Source organism: Hemicordylus capensis, unplaced genomic scaffold (genome assembly GCF_027244095.1).
Source record: "Hemicordylus capensis ecotype Gifberg unplaced genomic scaffold, rHemCap1.1.pri scaffold_29, whole genome shotgun sequence".
In the NCBI taxonomy this organism is placed as follows: Eukaryota; Metazoa; Chordata; class Lepidosauria; order Squamata; family Cordylidae; genus Hemicordylus; species Hemicordylus capensis.
In genome coordinates, this window is record NW_026513639.1 from 170,001 (window position 1) to 175,813 (window position 5,813).

Consider the following 5,813-nt stretch of genomic DNA (forward strand, 5'->3'; position numbering starts at 1 on the left):
CAGTAGCAGCAGCAGCAGCAGCAGCAGCAGCAGCAGCAGCAGCAGCAGCAGCCAATGGTCCTGCCTGCCCTACTGTGATGTCACCCTGGCTGGAAACAGTTCAGCCAGGCAGGCAGGGCTGGCATCTGACAGCAGCAGCCATGGGTCCTGCCTGCCCTACTGTGATGTCACCCTGGCTGGAAACAGTTCAGCCAGGCAGGCTGGCAGTAGCAGCAGCAGCAGGAAGAGGTTGGTGGAGCTTTCGTCAGCCCCTGGCCTGCCCGCATGCCCGCTTCCCTCCACCAGAGGCCTACCTCCACGGGGTGAGCCGAGCATTAAGCCCGGGAAGGGGGGGGTGGCTCGGCTCGGGGAAGGGGAGCCTTAAGCCCCGGGGTGCGCCAACACCCCCCCCCCCCGACTGGAAAATTAAGCCCGGGGGCGGGCGTCCTCCCGGGGGGGAAGCGGCGGCGTCTCCAGGCCCGGCCGGCCGGAGGCCCGGAGGCCAGGTCTACCCGGCGGGCGGAGGCCAGGTCTACCCGCCATTCAGGCCTATGCGGGTAGACCGGGCCTCCGGGGGGCGGAGGCCAGGTCTACCCGCCATTCAGGCCTATGCGGGTAGACCGGGCCTCCGGCGGGCGGAGGCCTGGTCTACCCGCCATTCAGGCCTATGCGGGTAGACCGGGCCTCCGGCGGGCGGAGGCCTGGTCTACCCGCCATTCAGGCCTATGCGGGTAGACCGGGCCTCCGGCGGGCGGAGGCCAGGTCTACCCCCATAGGCCTCTATGGCGGGTAGACCGGGCCTCCGCTCCCGACTCGGTCCCTTCCCCAGCCTGCCTGCCTGCCTGCCGGCGGGGCCTTAAGCCCGGGAAGGGAGGTGGGAGCCCCGGCCAGGGGAAGCGGATCCTTAAGCCCCGGGGACGCCCCCCCCCACTGTGGAAAATTAAGCCCCGGAGGGAGTGTTCTTCCCGGGGGGAAGCGGCGGCGTCTCCAGCCCCGGCCGGACGGAGGCCCGGAGGCCAGGTCTACCCGGCGGGCGGAGGCCAGGTCTACCCGCCATTCAGGCCTATGCGGGTAGACCGGGCCTCCGGGGGGCGGAGGCCAGGTCTACCCGCCATTCAGGCCTATGCGGGTAGACCGGGCCTCCGGCGGGCGGAGGCCTGGTCTACCCGCCATTCAGGCCTATGCGGGTAGACCGGGCCTCCGGCGGGCGGAGGCCAGGTCTACCCGCCATTCAGGCCTATGCGGGTAGACCGGGCCTCCGGCGGCCGGAGGCCCGGTCTACCCCCATAGGACTCTATGGCGGGTAGACCGGGCCTCCGCTCCCGACTCGGTCGCTTCCCCAGCCTGCCTGCCTGCCTGCCAACGGGGCCTTAAGCCCGGGAAGGGAGGTGGGAGCCCCGGCCAGGGGAAGCGGATCCTTAAGCCCCGGGGACGCCCCCCCCTCCCACTGTGGAAAATTAAGCCCCGGAGGGAGTGTTCTTCCAGGGGGGAAGCGGCGGCGTCTCCAGCCCCGGCCGGACGGAGGCCCGGAGGCCAGGTCTACCCGGCGGGCGGAGGCCAGGTCTACCCAGCGGGCGGAGGCCCGGTCTACCCGCCATTCAGGCCTATGCGGGTAGACCGGGCCTCCGGCGGGCGGAGGCCAGGTCTACCCGCCATTCAGGCCTATGCGGGTAGACCGGGCCTCCGGGGGGCGGAGGCCAGGTCTACCCGCCATTCAGGCCTATGCGGGTAGACCGGGCCTCCGGCGGGCGGAGGCCAGGTCTACCCGCCATTCAGGCCTATGCGGGTAGACCGGGCCTCCGGCGGGCGGAGGCCTGGTCTACCCCCATAGGACTCTATGGCGGGTAGACCGGCCTCCGCTCCCGACTCGGTCCCTTCCCCAGCCTGCCTGCCAGCCTGCCTGCCTGCCTGCCGGCGGGGCGTTAAGCCCGGGAAGGGAGGTGGGAGCCCCGGCCAGGGGAAGCGGATCCTTAAGCCCCGGGGACGCCCCCCCCTCCCACTGTGGAAAATTAAGCCCCGGAGGGAGTGTTCTTCCCGGGGGGAAGCGGCGGCGTCTCCAGCCCCGGCCGGACGGAGGCCCGGAGGCCAGGTCTACCCGGCGGGCGGAGGCCAGGTCTACCCGGCGGGCGGAGGCCCGGTCTACCCGCCATTCAGGCCTATGCGGGTAGACCGGGCCTCCGGCGGGCGGAGGCCCGGTCTACCCGCCATTCAGGCCTATGCGGGTAGACCGGGCCTCCGGGGGGCGGAGGCCAGGTCTACCCGCCATTCAGGCCTATGCGGGTAGACCGGGCCTCCGGGGGGCGGAGGCCAGGTCTACCCGCCATTCAGGCCTATGCGGGTAGACCGGGCCTCCGGCGGGCGGAGGCCAGGTCTACCCCCATAGGCCTCTATGGCGGGTAGACCGGGCCTCCGCTCCCGACTCGGTCCCTTCCCCAGCCTGCCTGCCTGCCTGCCAGCGGGGCCTTAAGCCCGGGAAGGGAGGTGGGAGCCCCGGCCAGGGGAAGCGGATCCTTAAGCCCCGGGGACGCCCCCGCCTCCCACTGTGGAAAATTAAGCCCCGGAGGGAGTGTTCTTCCCGGGGGGAAGCGGCGGCGTCTCCAGCCCCAGCCGGACGGAGGCCCGGAGGCCAGGTCTACCCGGCGGGCGGAGGCCAGGTCTACCCGCCATTCAGGCCTATGCGGGTAGACCGGGCCTCCGGCGGGCGGAGGCCCGGTCTACCCGCCATTCAGGCCTATGCGGGTAGACCGGGCCTCCGGCGGGCGGAGGCCCGGTCTACCCGCCATTCAGGCCTATGCGGGTAGACCGGGCCTCCGGCGGGCGGAGGCCAGGTCTACCCCCATAGGCCTCTATGGCGGGTAGACCGGGCCTCCGCTCCCGACTCGGTCCCTTCCCCAGCCTGCCTGCCTGCCTGCCAGCGGGGCCTTAAGCCCGGGAAGGGAGGTGGGAGCCCCGGCCAGGGGAAGCGGATCCTTAAGCCCCGGGGACGCCCCCCCCCCCACTGTGGCAAATTAAGCCCCGGAGGGAGTGTTCTAACAGGGGGGAAGCGGCGGGGTTTTCAGGCCGGGCCGGCCGGAGGCCCGGAGGCCAGGTCTACCCGGCGGGCGGAGGCCAGGTCTACCCGCCATTCAGGCCTATGCGGGTAGACCGGGCCTCCGGCGGGCGGAGGCCTGGTCTACCCCCATAGGCCTCTATGGCGGGTAGACCGGGCCTCCGCTCCCGACTCGGTCGCTTCCCCAGCCTGCCTGCCTGCCTGCCAACGGGGCCTTAAGCCCGGGAAGGGAGGTGGGAGCCCCGGCCAGGGGAAGCGGATCCTTAAGCCCCGGGGACGCCCCCGCCTCCCACTGTGGAAAATTAAGCCCCGGAGGGAGTGTTCTTCCCGGGGGGAAGCGGCGGCGTCTCCAGCCCCGGCCGGACGGAGGCCCGGAGGCCAGGTCTACCCGGCGGGCGGAGGCCAGGTCTACCCGCCATTCAGGCCTATGCGGGTAGACCGGGCCTCCGGCGGGCGGAGGCCTGGTCTACCCCCATAGGCCTCTATGGCGGGTAGACCGGGCCTCCGCTCCCGACTCGGTCCCTTCCCCAGCCTGCCTGCCGGCGGGCCCTTAAGCCCGGGAAGGGAGGTGGGAGCCCCGGCCAGGGGAAGCGGATCCTTAAGCCCCGGGGACGCCCCCCCCCCTCCCACTGTGGAAAATTAAGCCCCGGAGGGAGTGTTCTTCCCGGGGGGAAGCGGCGGCGTCTCCAGCCCCGGCCGGACGGAGGCCCGGAGGCCAGGTCTACCCGGCGGGCGGAGGCCCGGTCTACCCGCCATTCAGGCCTATGCGGGTAGACTGGGCCTCCGGCGGGCGGAGGCCAGGTCTACCCGCCATTCAGGCCTATGCGGGTAGACCGGGCCTCCGGGGGGCGGAGGCCCGGTCTACCCGCCATTCAGGCCTATGCGGGTAGACCGGGCCTCCGGCGGGCGGAGGCCAGGTCTACCCGCCATTCAGGCCTATGCGGGTAGACCGGGCCTCCGGCGGGCGGAGGCCTGGTCTACCCCCATAGGACTCTATGGCGGGTAGACCGGGCCTCCGCTCCCGACTCGGTCCCTTCCCCAGCCTGCCTGCCGGCGGGCCCTTAAGCCCGGGAAGGGAGGTGGGAGCCCCGGCCAGGGGAAGCGGATCCTTAAGCCCCGGGGACGCCCCCCCTCCCACTGTGGAAAATTAAGCCCCGGAGGGAGTGTTCTTCCCGGGGGGAAGCGGCGGCGTCTCCAGCCCCGGCCGGACGGAGGCCCGGAGGCCAGGTCTACCCGGCGGGCGGAGGCCAGGTCTACCCGCCATTCAGGCCTATGCGGGTAGACCGGGCCTCCGGCGGGCGGAGGCCAGGTCTACCCCCATAGGCCTCTATGGCGGGTAGACCGGGCCTCCGCTCCCGACTCGGTCCCTTCCCCAGCCTGCCTGCCTGCCTGCCGGCGGGGCCTTAAGCCCGGGAAGGGAGGTGGGAGCCCCGGCCAGGGGAAGCGGATCCTTAAGCCCCGGGGACGCCCCCCCCCCACTGTGGAAAATTAAGCCCCGGAGGGAGTGTTCTAACCGGGGGGAAGCGGCGGGGTTTTCAGGCCGGGCCGGCCGGAGGCCCGGAGGCCAGGTCTACCCGGCGGGCGGAGGCCAGGTCTACCCGCCATTCAGGCCTATGCGGGTAGACCGGGCCTCCGGGGGGCGGAGGCCAGGTCTACCCGCCATTCCGGCCTATGCGGGTAGACCGGGCCTCCGGCGGGCGGAGGCCTGGTCTACCCCCATAGGCCTCTATGGCGGGTAGACCGGGCCTCCGCTCCCGACTCGGTCCCTTCCCCAGCCTGCCTGCCGGCGGGCCCTTAAGCCCGGGAAGGGAGGTGGGAGCCCCGGCCAGGGGAAGCGGATCCTTAAGCCCCGGGGACGCCCCCCCCCTCCCACTGTGGAAAATTAAGCCCCGGAGGGAGTGTTCTTCCCGGGGGGAAGCGGCGGCGTCTCCAGCCCCGGCCGGACGGAGGCCCGGAGGCCAGGTCTACCCGGCGGGCGGAGGCCCGGTCTACCCGCCATTCAGGCCTATGCGGGTAGACCGGGCCTCCGGCGGGCGGAGGCCAGGTCTACCCGCCATTCAGGCCTATGCGGGTAGACCGGGCCTCCGGGGGGCGGAGGCCAGGTCTACCCGCCATTCCGGCCTATGCGGGTAGACCGGGCCTCCGGCGGGCGGAGGCCAGGTCTACCCGCCATTCAGGCCTATGCGGGTAGACCGGGCCTCCGGGGGGCGGAGGCCAGGTCTACCCGCCATTCAGGCCTATGCGGGTAGACCGGGCCTCCGGCGGGCGGAGGCCCGGTCTACCCGCCATTCAGGCCTATGCGGGTAGACCGGGCCTCCGGCGGGCGGAGGCCTGGTCTACCCCCATAGGACTCTATGGCGGGTAGACCGGGCCTCCGCTCCCGACTCGGTCCCTTCCCCAGCCTGCCTGCCGGCGGGGCCTTAAGCCCGGGAAGGGAGGTGGGAGCCCCGGCCAGGGGAAGCGGATCCTTAAGCCCCGGGGACGCCCCCCCCTCCCACTGTGGAAAATTAAGCCCCGGAGGGAGTGTTCTTCCCGGGGGGAAGCGGCGGCGTCTCCAGCCCCGGCCGGCCGGAGGCCCGGAGGCCAGGTCTACCCGGCGGGCGGAGGCCAGGTCTACCCGCCATTCAGGCCTATGCGGGTAGACCGGGCCTCCGGCGGGCGGAGGCCAGGTCTACCCGCCATTCCGGCCTATGCGGGTAGACCGGGCCTCCGGCGGGCGGAGGCCAGGTCTACCCGCCATTCAGGCCTATGCGGGTAGACCGGGCCTCCGGGGGGCGGAGGCCAG